The sequence below is a fragment of the Protobothrops mucrosquamatus genome, unplaced genomic scaffold (genome assembly GCF_001527695.2).
Source record: "Protobothrops mucrosquamatus isolate PMUCROS unplaced genomic scaffold, P.Mucros_1.0 scaffold_131, whole genome shotgun sequence".
In the NCBI taxonomy this organism is placed as follows: domain Eukaryota; kingdom Metazoa; phylum Chordata; class Lepidosauria; order Squamata; family Viperidae; genus Protobothrops; species Protobothrops mucrosquamatus.
The window spans coordinates 109267-122408 of NW_015386207.1; the positions used below are offsets into that span (position 1 = coordinate 109267).

Here is a 13142-nt window from a genome sequence, read left to right on the forward strand (position 1 = left end):
GTTTGTAGTACTGAACACATGGGAGCCACAGCTTGTCTGTGCATGCATTTTAGGAGTATATTATATGACTCCCACCCCCGCCAAAGCTGCATCCATCCATCCAATCTACACACACACACACAAACCAACTGGGCCGCATTTCCCTGAAAAGAAACGTTCGCCAGCAAACTTCCCCCCCCCCCCGGCAGCGGCGGCGCCTGGCTGCTCCAAGGAGGGTTTAGTCACACCTGAGCGCCAGGAAAGTGCCCCAAAGTACTGTAGTTAAAGGAAGAAAGAAAACTGAAGAAAAGGCGACTTCTCGCTCGTTTAAACAAAACAGGATATGCAAAGGAAGACGGCAACCCGACACCGCTCCAGCCCTTTGGGCGGGACCAAGCGCTTCCCGCTCCTCCTCTTCCATCTCACCAGAAGGCGGCGAAATGCGAAAGCGGCTCCCGCGGCAGGTTGCAAACTAGGTAGGGAAAGTGAAGAATGTATGCTAAAATGCGAGGATCGAGGCCCGCCGACGCCTCCGGCGCGAGCCGGAATCCCGCCGCGTTGCCCGGCTATTAGGTGCAACTTCAGCCCAAAAGTTGCGTACTCCGAGGATTGCAGCAGGCGGGTAGCCTAAACGGGCATCTCTAAAGCTTGAGGTATTTCTGGGTATTCGCCCGGGAGTCCTCGCTGAATGGATGGTGACCGACCTCCGCTTGGATTTCTCGAGCGAAAAGGAAGTGTTTTCCGGCCGTCAGCCTTCGCGCAGGCGCCCCTAAACTCGGTTTGGCGTTGCAAGCGCAAACCACGCTTTTTCTCTCCCCCTTGTTATTTTTTTATTTTTTATTTTATCGCCGCAGCCGCTATTCCGCGATCGCAGCAAAATTGCAACTCCGAAACTGAAATCTGGATAGCAGACGCCGATCCATTTGGGGGGGAAACTAGGATTTAACGCTAGGCGTATTAAATGCAGAATAAAGCCCACGTTGGAATTGATCTGGCGAGTGAATCTGCATGCATTGCTTAACGGCGACTCCCACTCATCCATCTCACTCGTCTAATTCCAAGTTTCAGCGCCGGGTAGGCCACCATTTAAAACGCCACTCGAGACCAGACACTGATTAAAAAGTAAAGCTTAAACTTTAGTAAAATCCAAGTAGTAAAATCCAAGTAGAAACTCCCTCCCCTCCCCCTCCCCGTCCCCCGAATCTAAACGGTCATCCTTAGGAGGAGTCTCTGAAATCCCTTCGCCTTCTTCCAAGCAGCCGCACGGAAATCGCTTGGGCGATCCGAGGGCGGTCGAGTAGCGGGACTGCATTTGAACAGCTTTCTCGGGTCGCCGTCTGAATCGTCTCTCTCTCTCTCTCCGGATGTGCGCTGACTGACCTGCCCGGCGCTCCCTCCGAGGAAACGCGAGCAGGACGCGGGGCTGGAGCCAGAGCGAAGAGACCTGCGCCACAAGTGGTTGCGGATGAGCCGCCGCTACACTCCTCGAGCGAGGGTCGAAGCCGCCGGCGGGCTTCTCGGGACGCGGCTCTTGAGGGAAAAGCGAGGGATGGAAGAGGAACTACTTTTATTGCGGCGTTACTCCTCGCCTCGCCTCGCCACCGGTCCGGTTGTTTACAGCTTCGCAGAAGGGGGAGACGGCTCCTTGTCCACGGGAGGATGAGAGAATGGAACTCGGTCAGCCCACCGCAGCCGCCCAACCTAAAGGCAGCGGCGAGGAGAATCCCCTCGCACCCCCCCCCCCCGTTCGGATCTTTAAATAGGCTCCGGCTGAAAGACGGGAGCGACCGATCCGTCCAGGCGGAACGTGCCCGGGCGGATCGCGCGCCCTTCGAGCCAAGCGCAGCGCGCATCGGGGAAGTCGCTCTGGCCGCCCACCCCGGTCCAAAGGGCAGCCACGGCGGCTTCACTCACCGTCTGCGAACGCCGGGGCAGAACGGAGCTGGACGGCGGCTACTGAGGTAGGTGGCAGGGCGGCGGTCCTCTTAGTTCCTTCAAGGCTCCCTGTTGCGTCGGCCCGTCTCAGCTCCCGGCTGAGTCTTTTGTTGTTATAGAATCCAGCGAACAGCTGATCGGCAGGGGCCGTCCCTGGCCCCGCCCCGGCTCCCCCCCCCTTTCCCATCCCATCCTGTGCGGAGTGTATATGTATCTCTGCGTGAGAAGGCGGCGGGTACTGGAGGGGGGGGGGAATGGACAGCGGCTTCGGCTGCACCAATGTGAGCCTCGCGGTGTTCGGGGCCGCGCCGAGACAGGCTGTCACTAACGCACGTGATCTGGCCCTTCGCTGCGGAATCAAAGCAAGTTCGGAGCGGTTGCAAGCCCGAACAACAAAAGGAGTTGAGGACGAAGTCGAGAGAAGTTGAGGGAGGTAGAAGAAAGAGGAAAAGTTGGGAGGAGGGGAATGGGAAAAGAGAGAGAGAGAGAGAGACAAAGGGAGGAAAGGTGGCGGAAAGGAAGAAGGAAGAAGAGACGGCCGGGTGGAAAAATACTGCATAAGAGAAGAAAGGGAGAAAAAAAAAGAACTGAGTGATAGGTTGGAAATGTTCCAGCTGTTCTGAGGTTGAGTAAACATCTGGGCATGGAGAAACTTTTCTCAATGTAATTCTAAGTTTTATCTCCCCAATTCTCAGGCTCTCCCAACCTTTATCTCCCCAGTTCTCACAGAATATCTCTGTCTTAGCCCCCAGCTGGGAATAAGGAAATGCAGGTCGGGGTTTAAGAAGGTGCCAGTCTTCTGGGGTAAGGGTGGGGGTGGGGTGGGGAGTTTCCACCTGTAAATCTCATTCCTGACAATTCCATACATTTTTATGGTTACCAGCAAAACTGTTCCTGTAAGAAATTTGCTTACATACATATTACTGGTTTCTCAACCTCAAAAACTTTTAAAACGTGTAGATTTCAATTCCCAGAATTCAACAGCCAGCTGTAAGATGTATGGACTTTAACTCCCAGAATTCTCTAGCCAGCATGCTGGTTGGGAAATTCTGGGAGTTGAGGTCCACACATATTAAAAGTTGCTGAGGTTGAGAAACACTGATTTAAAACACTAATCCTCTATGTCAGGGGTGTCAAACTCAATTTCATTGAGGGCCGCATCAGCATTGCGGTTTCCCTGCGGGGGGGGGGTGTAGCCAGAGTGGGTGCGGCCTACTGGGTGGGCGTGGATGGGGTGGGGTGGGTGTGGTTTCGGCAGGCAGCGGGGCACTCCTCACAGCGCCGAGAGGTTGAGCCGGATGGTGCGAAGCTTGCCAGCTTTGCACCTTGCTGCCCACTGAAACTGGGCAGGCTGGGGGCTAGGCAGCATTGCACTTCTCATCAGATTCACGCCACCTGGCTCAGCGCTGTGAGGAGAGCGCCCCGCTGCCTGCCAAAACTGGGCAGACTGGGAGCTGGGTGGCCTTGTGCTTTTTTTTGGATTCGTGTCACCCGGCTCAGCCTCTCGGCGCTGTGAGGAGAGCGCCCTGCTGCCTGCCAAACCCGGGAAGGCTGGGAGCTGGGCGGCCTCGCGCTTTTTTGGATTTGTGCTACCCGGCTCAGCCTCTCGGTGCTGTGAGGAGAGCGCCCTGCTGCCTGCTGAAACCTCTCCCCTGGAGCCCATCAAGCCGGATATGTGAAGTAGGCGAGGGCCATTTGCTGGCCACTTCCAGGCGATGGTGCATTTCTTCATTCCTCACAAAGGGTGACATCTCCCCAGCATGCACCCAGGGTGTGGGGCCAACGCGGCAGGGGCTGGTTCCTCGTTGTTTCCAGATGGCCTTGTGGAGCTAAGACTGAATGTGTTTCAGCATAGATGGCCATCACAAAATTTGTACATTGGCTCCCGGCTGGCCTGGGCCGGGGCCAAGGCAGCGGGGGCCTTCCAGGATGGCTTCGCGGGCCACATGAAACCACTTCACAGGCCGGCCTTGTATTTGACATGTCTGCTCTATGTCTATATAAAATGGTTTTAAAGAGTTTGAAGCAAACTCTAGAAAATAAAATATTTAGAGACCAGATATTATACTGGCTTTGAATAACTTCACTAATGTACAGTTTAAGTACAATTTAGAGGGGTACAATACTCTGATTCATACACAAAAATAATTTCTAAATACTAAATATGCATACCAACAGTGTATCTTCATTATATAGTAAGCTATAATAGAGATTAATTGACTGTGACTTACTGTGACACAAGGGAGACAGCATAGAATTATATTGTTTCTTACTTGTTAAGCCATATTAACAAGCCATTTTAGACCTGCTAAGCAAAGTATGAAGATGCTTATCCAATAATTTCAGTCCAAAATAGCTATCTTTTGCTGACCTTTGCAGCAGGGTTATTTGTGGAAGGTTTAAATAAGAGAAGATATGCTGGTTGTAGTGTAGCGATTCTGGTGTTTACTAAACTAGACCCCTTAATCAGAATACAGCTGGAAGGGACCTTGGAGGTCTTCTAGTCCAGCCCCCTGCTCAAGTAGGAGTCTCTATATCATTTCAGACAAGTGGCTGTCCAGTCTCTTCTTAAAAACCTCGAGTGATGAAGCACCCACAATGTCTGAAGGCAAGTTATTTCACTGGTTAATTGTCCTCACTGTTAGGACGTTTCTCCTTAATTCCAGATTGCTTCTCTCCTTGATTAGTTTCCACCCATTGTTTCTTGTCTTCTGGTACTTTGGAAAATAAATTGACCCCTTCCGCCTTGTGGCAGTCTCTCAAATACTGGAATACTGCTATCATATCCCCCCTAGCCCTTCTTTTCTCTAGATTGGCCATTCCCAAATCCTGCAACGTTTCTTCATATGTTTTAGTCTCCAGGCCTTTAATCATCTTAGTTGCTCTCCTTTGCACTTTTTTCAAAGTCTCAACATCTTTTTTTGTAATGTGGTGACCAAAACTGGATGCAGTATTCCAGGTGTGGCCTTACTAAGGCTTTATAAAGCGGTACTAATTCTTTACATGATTTTGAAGGGACTCAAAAAAATCACGAGAACCACAATGGTGCCATCAAAATATTGGCTCTTTTTATGTTCATTGCACATATGGCCTACATAAAGAGGAACACAACTTCTACTGTGGACCTTTGGTTGCCTTTCTATTGGGGACTTTTTTAACCCGCTCCCCCCAAATAGAAGTGCTTGCCTTATTGTTAACTTTATGAACCTGAGTTACCTAGGCTGATTATGACAAGCTAGCATGTGTTCCCCCACAAATATAAAACAATCAAAAGTAGAATTGGACCAAGCAGTCCACAGACAGCAAATCATGATAGATAACATCTGTTTAACCAAGATGGAAAATAATTGTATTAGTAATGTAGGCGTTTATAATTTAGTAGTTAGATTTATATCATAGGCTGAGAGATAAATTAGATGGGTAGATCTACAGATAAGGTTACTACTCGATACATGAGCAGAGTAATAAGTAATACAAAAACACCTTTGCTTAGTTGGCATCCCGGATGTAGACAGAATTTTATTCTCCGTGTCTAGATGGTTGGTGATTGTGTTTTCATACTAGAAATCAGTATTAGTGTAGTGGTTAAATTACTAAATTAAAATAATGAAGACCTAGATACAAACCTATCCCTAGACATGGAAACCGTGAGTAACTTTAGGCCAGCCATAACCTCTCAGCCCAACTGACCTCACAGGATTGCTGTTAAGAAGAAACATTGAGGATGTTGGACATTATCTTTCCCTGGAGGAAAGATAAGATATAAATCTAATAAATATTATCAAATCCATTATCTAGATATTATGTTCAACTAGTTTACCTTGAAAAATAAACTATCAGTATTTATTTTTGTAGTCTGTAAGGTTACGGTTGTAAGGACTTTGTCCTGAATAGAAGAAATGTTAAGGTTTTTCTTTTCCAGAATTATTCTTCAATAAATATTTACACCAATGACTCCTGTGGAGGTAGACACAATTTTCTGTGCTATCAGTTGAGCCACGTTTCCTGAACCCAGGCCCCTTCAAGATTGTGAAAGTGGCCTGGGAGATGGCCTACACTTGGGTTCATCCTATAGTGACAGCCTCTTTGAAGAAGGGGGTTGGTGCAACTCCTCCAATGATTTTTGATAACCATCATCCTGTCTCCAAACTTCCATTTTTAGGGAAGGTTTTTGAGAAGGTGGGCAGCCCTACATGGCATAGGGCCTGATTACTGAGGAGTCACCTGTCTCATGTGATATCAGCCCTGCCAGTTTGATCTGTTTGAACAAACAGTGCCATCCATCCAGTCCTTAGTGCCCTCTGGAATAAAGATCCCCCAGAGAACCAGGTGGTTGCCACCCTGATAGCATTCCAGTGGGCTTTAAAGACCTGGGTCTTCTTCCAGACTTTAGGCTAGGGCAGAGATAGGCAACCTTGGCTCTTTTATGACTCGTGGACTTCAACTCCCAGAATTCCTGAGCCAGCAATTCTGGGAGTTCCACGAGTCATAAAAGAGCCAAGGTTGCCTAGCCCTGGGCTAGGGTGACTGAAGTCACTTGTTCCTTTTAGCTGGATTCACTATCTTATTCATTGTTTTTGTTTTACCTGAATTTCAAATTGCAATTCGTTTTTTATGCTGTGAGCTGCCCAGAGCCAACTGGTATCCAAGCTGAATACAGTACAATAATAGACAATCCTTTTAACTAAAGAAACACAACTGCTAAAGGAACATCTCTTTAAGTGTACATAATTTATGCCACCATTGGAGGCCCAGTCATATCTCAATGTTTTCTCAAAGGTATTCAAGAAAACTCTCTTCAGTATGATAATCTTAATCATAGACCTTCTTTCTGAGATAGATAAGACTGTCTCTTCCTTATTCTCTTTAAATAGCTAGTTCGGGCTATGAACATTTTAACAACCTGTGATTAGATCATTTAACATCACACTCCACATTTGACTGCATGTTTTTTAATCCTCTGTTTCTTGGTTTTATATTGAGTTTGAATTGATCTCTTTAGGTAGAAGCCATAATGTATATGTTTAATGATTTAACATTTATACATTTAATAAGTGCATACGTGGGAAGGCTTGTAATCTGTATGTGAATATTATAATGCTTTGGTTTTATGCTGTCCTTTCCTTCTGCTTATGCACAAATACCAGCAGGGACCGTTAGTCCTTGAAAGAATAATTGCAGCTCAATATTCCCTGGCTTTCAGTGGCCTTTGTCCTGTCTTTAAAAGGGCTATATCATTTGGGACACAGCTGTGTAGTGCTAAGCCGGTTTTTAAAAAACACAACTGAATACTACAGAGCTCTTGAGATATTATATCTACACAGAAGCTTAGCGTAGGAGGTGTGAGGCAAGCTTAGCATTAAAAGTTTGAATTGCACCTGGAATGTAGTATCTATCCTTGAACAGCACAAGTGCAGACAAGTTGGCTTCTCACTGTGTAGGACAATGGTGAGTTCACCAGAACAGAGAATTGGTGAAACAATAGGCCAAGATGCCTAAGGCCCACTTGATTATAGTATATTTTCATTTGTAATAATTGATTTTATAATAACTGTTTTTATATATTTATTATTTTTTCTTGATTGTGGGATGGTGCCCAGAGTCCCTTCTGTGAAAAGGCCAGCCATATAAATGTACAAGTAGTCCTCAAATTACAACGATTTGTTTAGTGACTGTTCAAAATTACAGCGGCACTGAAAAAAGTGACTTATGACCGTTTTTCACACTTATGACCACTGCAGCATCCCCATGATCATGTAATTAAAATTCAGACGCTTGGCAACTGACTCATATTTATGACGGTTGCAGTATCGTGGGGTCATGTGATCTCCTTTTGCGCCCTTCTGACAAGCAAAGTCAATGGGAAACATTTAACATGTTACTAAGTTAACAACTTAACAACTGTGGCAAGAAAAGTTATAAAATGGGGCAAAACTCCCTTAACAAGTGTTTCACTTAGCAACAGAAATGTTGGGCTCAATTGTGGTCGTAAGTCGAAGACTATATGTAATACAGACAGGCAAACACCCATTTATGGCAGTTAAGTTTCCTCTTGAAGGTCAGGATTTTAGATTTGTCCTAGTATATTTCAATATATACTTCCCATAATCAGCCAAGCTTAGAAGATGCTTGGGTTTCAATCTTGAATGGGAGAGTAAAACTATATTATTCAGCATGAGCATCAAACATAGTCTTCTACAATCAAGGGAAGTGGCCTTTCATGCAGTTTAGAAATAATGCCAGATCATTAACATAGAGGTTAAATAGTGTTGTGGTGAAAATGCAGCCCCGACATGCACCCTCATTCATAGGGATAATGTTTCTAAGATCACCATCATTACATCTTATTTGCAGTTGACTATTTTTGTACAGAGCTCTGTCTTTGTACAGAGATTACAAGGACTAATCTCTTGTCAGTAGCATTTTGTTGAATTTTTGCCAGACTTTGGATTTAGGGGAAGTCAAATACTGTATAGCCCTCTGGCCCATAAATGTAGCAGTTCCTCTACTGGGAGAATGGAATATTTTTCTGCAGTGTGAGAGGGCCAGACAGAGATCCAGAGTGAACTGGCATTTCCTGAAGGCAGCTTGGGCTTCTGTGACTAATGATCCTTTTTCCAGAAATGATGTTAATTTATTATTTAGAAATCTGGACACAGCTTCCTATATTAAACAATAAATTTATAGTCTATAGTTTGCAGCATTCATTGGAGACTTTTTTCTGTAGATTGGGCATATTATAGCTCAGTTCCAGCCTGGAGGCATTCCTGTATTCCTGAATTGTTAACAGTTGTAAATAGCATGGCGAGTTAAAATACCCACAGACCATATTTTGCCTGGTAAAATAAAGGGAAACATAGAGGGAATGCCCAAGAGCTTTCCTAATCTAAAATATTGAACAAAGAAACAGGTATCAGCTTCAGTTACAAGAACTCAAAGAGAGAATTTATAGTATTAAAATCTTTTTGGTTGGTATCAATAGTCTGCTTGAAAAAATAAGAGTTTGAAATGGTCTTGCAAACAACTATATATAGGGAATATTGCAGTCCACAGCAAGAATGGTTATTCAAAGAAGCATCAGGTGCCCTTACTTTTTTGATATTTTTAAATGTTGTCAATTCTTATACCCTTTTTTAAAATTGAAAATAACTAGGTGGAAGATTGTATAAATGATATGAAATATAGGTTTCTCTAACTGCCTTCTAAAAAAAGACATGTTTGTATGGTTTATTACCTACCTACTTCATTTTCCTGCTTGTTGTTGGATTATAAATATTAGATCCTTCAAGCCATAAACTTTTAATTAGAAAAGAGAGTTTATCATAACCATTTATCATAACATCATGAGAATTTCCATTCTCAGTTATGATAGTTATTAATTTAAGGAAATTTAAATGGGTCAGCAGAAATTCATCTGGACTTGGCAACCATTTAAGTATGACTACATTTTGTTTGTGCTAGTAACATTACCAAGGTAAATCCATTTAGTTATCCTTAAAGCATATCTAGGATTTAAAAGATATGTTCCTGGAGGCTAATGATCGATGTCAATTAAAAAATTGAACTAAAGACCTGTCCCTTTTGGATATTAGGCAGTTATCTAGAGCCTCTTGATCTTGTAGGTGATTGCAGAATTACCCTGTGGTAAGATGGGCAGCCAATAAATTAGATCGATCGATCGATCGATAGATAGATAGATAGATAGATAGATAGATAGATAGATAGATAGATAGATAGATAGATCTCACTTAGAATCAAGTTTTTTAATTTATGAAGATGTAACTTATTGGCTAGATCAGTGGTTCTCAACCTTTTTAATGCCGCGACCCCAACCGGTCATAAGTCGAGGACTAAACCGGTCGTAAGTTGAGGACTAAACAGGTCGTAAGTCGAGGACTAAACCGGTCGTAAGTCGAGGACTTTCCCTGTCCGGGAGCGCCGCGCATGCGTGGTTCCGCCCCCTGCGCCGGCCGAGGCGTAGCTGGCAAGCGGCAGAGACGGAGCAGGCCGACCACCAGCTGGCCCAGCCCAAGGGAGGTAAGGCACCCACCGGAAAAGGGGAAAAAATGGCGGACAAAAAAAATGGCGGACAAAAAAAATGGCGGACAGCCTTGCTTGGCAACCCCCGTGAAATGGTCGATTGACCCCAAATGGGGTCCCGACCCACAGGTTGAGAACCACTGGGCTAGATGGATTGGGCCAGCAACCAAAAAAAATTATGCAATGGTCTTGAGAGTGACCAAGAATAGCCTTAAACAGTAAAAAAAAAAGATGTTATCTCTTCCCTTTGTCTAAAAACAATGTACTATTGGTGAAAAGCTTTCTCTGTTGGTGCTTTCCCCACTCCATTCTTTCAGTTTATATGGAAGAGGCATGACCAGTATTCTTAGCCTTATGCCCCCTTCTTGTGTGCTTATGCATAAATTTCACACCCACATTGGCATTTAAGGAAGCCCAAATCTCTCAAAGGACAGTATGTCCTGTTTAAGCACACATTATTACAGAGAAGGACCAATCCACTACCTTGCATTTCAAAATTTTTCTTGCTACAGCAGAACATTGGTTTTTATTAGCTGTAGCACAAATCTGATCAATATGGAAAAAAGATAAGGAGACATTTTGTTGAAAGCATCTTTTGTCAGTGATTTACAGTTTGACCTCAATTCTTTGGGGGAAGGTGTTTTTTTTTCTTCATACCATCATCTGCAGTGCCTCTCCTGATTGAATTCTGATTTTAATGAGCAAGGGAGATTGTAATAGGATTTCTGGCAAATCCAATCTTGTTAACATTTCTCCTATTTGTTGAGATCCAGCCATTCAGTATAGTTTGGAAGTTAAAGGCTCAATCAAGTTGAATCAACTCCTAATGTTTATATGTAGACCCATCAGTGCAGCCCTTTTAGCAGCTGTCCCAAAATATTTTGCAACAGCTTTCTTCCAGGATTTTTAAAATTTATATTTCTTGCCTCCATTCCAAGTTCTAACCTGACTTGACCCTGCCTGTGTTCAGGTTGCAGCAAGTTAGTATTATAGCCAGAGACGAAAATTCATACAGTGTCTCTTTGCTGATAGAATATCAAAAAAGAACAGCTTCGACCAATGACAATTTAGTATCCATTTAGTACATCTTTCTTGAATAATTGCTTGAGGCCATTGTAATACCATTAAAAGGTTCAGTTCAGATATTATTCAAAAACAGCAGGTCATTATTATAGATTTATACATTTGAGTTACTCCCCACTATTTTGCATTATCCATAATCAGTGTTTCACAAAGCAGGTATAATATAGCAAAGTTGTGATGAAAGAATGAAATACTTAACATCTGTTTGCTTTGTCTTCACCTTGATTTGATTCTGATCTGCATCCACAGAGACTCTTGAAAATACCAAATTTGCAGCATGAGGATGATAAGCTCTGCTTCACAGGATCCATAGACGCCTTGATTGCAGCCTTCCTCTCTTCCCTGATTATCATGATCCTTTGCTGAATAAGCCTTGTTAAGAATGTCTGTCTGAGACAACTGAGGAGGAGGTTTCTTCAGGAAGAGAAGGAAAAATTAAAGCAACTTGCCCCCCTCGGTTCAGCCCAAAAAATCTGAAATCTCAGTTCAAGAGCTGATGCCCAGACCAGACTAGCAATGGCATTTTGTACCATTAAAACAGTTTGATTAGAATAGAGCTAGGAAACCTTATATCTACCAGATACTTTAAATTTAAACTCTGCCCAGCATGGCCAATGCAAGGAATTGTAGAGATTGTCATATTTCATTATTACTGATTTATATCAGTAATCAGGGGCCCTCCAGCTGGATTGAACAATAGTAGCCTTGCTGACTGCTTGCTCCAGCTGAGTGCTGTAGGTTGGGGGAGACTGAGTTAAATAAAGTACAGCATTTGTGGAATGTATAAATGTTGAAAATCAAACAAATTGTTACTGACAGCTACTTAATTGATTCAGGCTCTTAACATTAGTGGGGAAAATGTGAATTGCTAAGCCTAATAACAGCGAAGACAAATTCTTCCCGTTTTTATTAGATATTGAAACATTTCAGAGTAAAGCAGAATTTCAAGGCGAAGGTTATGGAGGGTGGATCGGGGTGCACAATAGGTGCTGTGTGGATCGGGAAATGCATGCAGGGGGATGTAGGGTGGGAGGCCGACTGCGACTGGGCTGGGCTGGCTGTAGCTTCCCAGGGGGTAACAAGCAGCCTCTGGGCACTGGGCAGTTCTGGGGCTGCCTGCTGCCCCTCAAAGGCAGGGTGCAGGGCAACCAAAGAGGCAGAAATGGGAAGCAATAAATGGATGGAGGGAGTTGGAGGCGCTTCCTTATCTTACTGAGGCTCAGGGCTGGGGGGAACCAAATCCGGATTGGCTTGGATGAGGGTGGATCCTCAGCGAACGACTCGTAAGATTCGCTTAACAATGGCCACAGGGATTTTCGAGTATGCAATCACTAAGTGATATGGTCACATGAGGTCTTGCTTTATGACCACATTTCCTGGGGGCTGAAATTCTGATCCCAGTTGTGGTTGTAAGTCAAAGATTACTTTGCTGTTTCAAAGCAAAGTTTCTAATAAAGATTAATTCCGGTTTAAGTAGTTAGATCTAATATCAAGTATCTACAAAAGTCAAGCTGAAATGCTTAGTAAGGTATGTTCTGTGCCTTTTGCAGGAGAAGTGTCCTGTAAATTCTGATAAAAGATCTCCAGAGGCAGAAGGGAAAGCAAAGAAGCCAGCAAGAACAGGTCATACAAGGGCACAGAGATGCCTATTCAGGAATGTATTTGGTCTTTCATTTATTAGTAAAAAGTGAAGGATTATCTTTTCAGAGGAAGTTTCTGCCAGAGGAGAGCACGGTGAGGTTTTAGGTCATGTTAGACCTTTTTTGATGCGTTAGTTTCATTGTGAAATAAAGATGAGTTTGATTCTCATTGGTTACACATCAACTACAACTATACCTGTGCCCACAAGCATGTATTACTTTCATGTCAGCTTAACATTTACTCTTTCTCTTAAAGAATCCGGACAGCTGCAGTTTGGAATGGGTTCTGGGAAAGTTTCCTTTTAGAGCAGACATGTCAAACACAAGGCCTGGGGCCCAGATGCGGCCCGCGAAGTGGTTTCATGTGGCCCGCAAAGCCATCCTAGAAACAGTGAGGGAATGGCCCCTGCTGCCTTGGCCCTGTCCCTGTCCCAGGCCAGCTGGGAGCCAATGTACAATTTGTGG

At 44.2% G+C, this 13142-nt stretch overlaps 1 protein-coding gene across 1 annotated transcript in view; it reads right to left on the reverse strand.

The window, feature by feature from the left end:
* TP53INP1 (tumor protein p53 inducible nuclear protein 1) overlaps positions 1-1997 on the reverse strand; it is a 12951-nt gene extending 10954 nt beyond the window's left edge. Inside the window, exon 1 of the mRNA XM_015817853.1 lies at positions 1894-1997. The gene's annotated coding sequence lies outside the window, so the exon portion shown is untranslated. The remainder of the gene's footprint in view (positions 1-1893) is intronic.
* Between the last annotated feature and the right edge of the window lie 11145 nt (positions 1998-13142).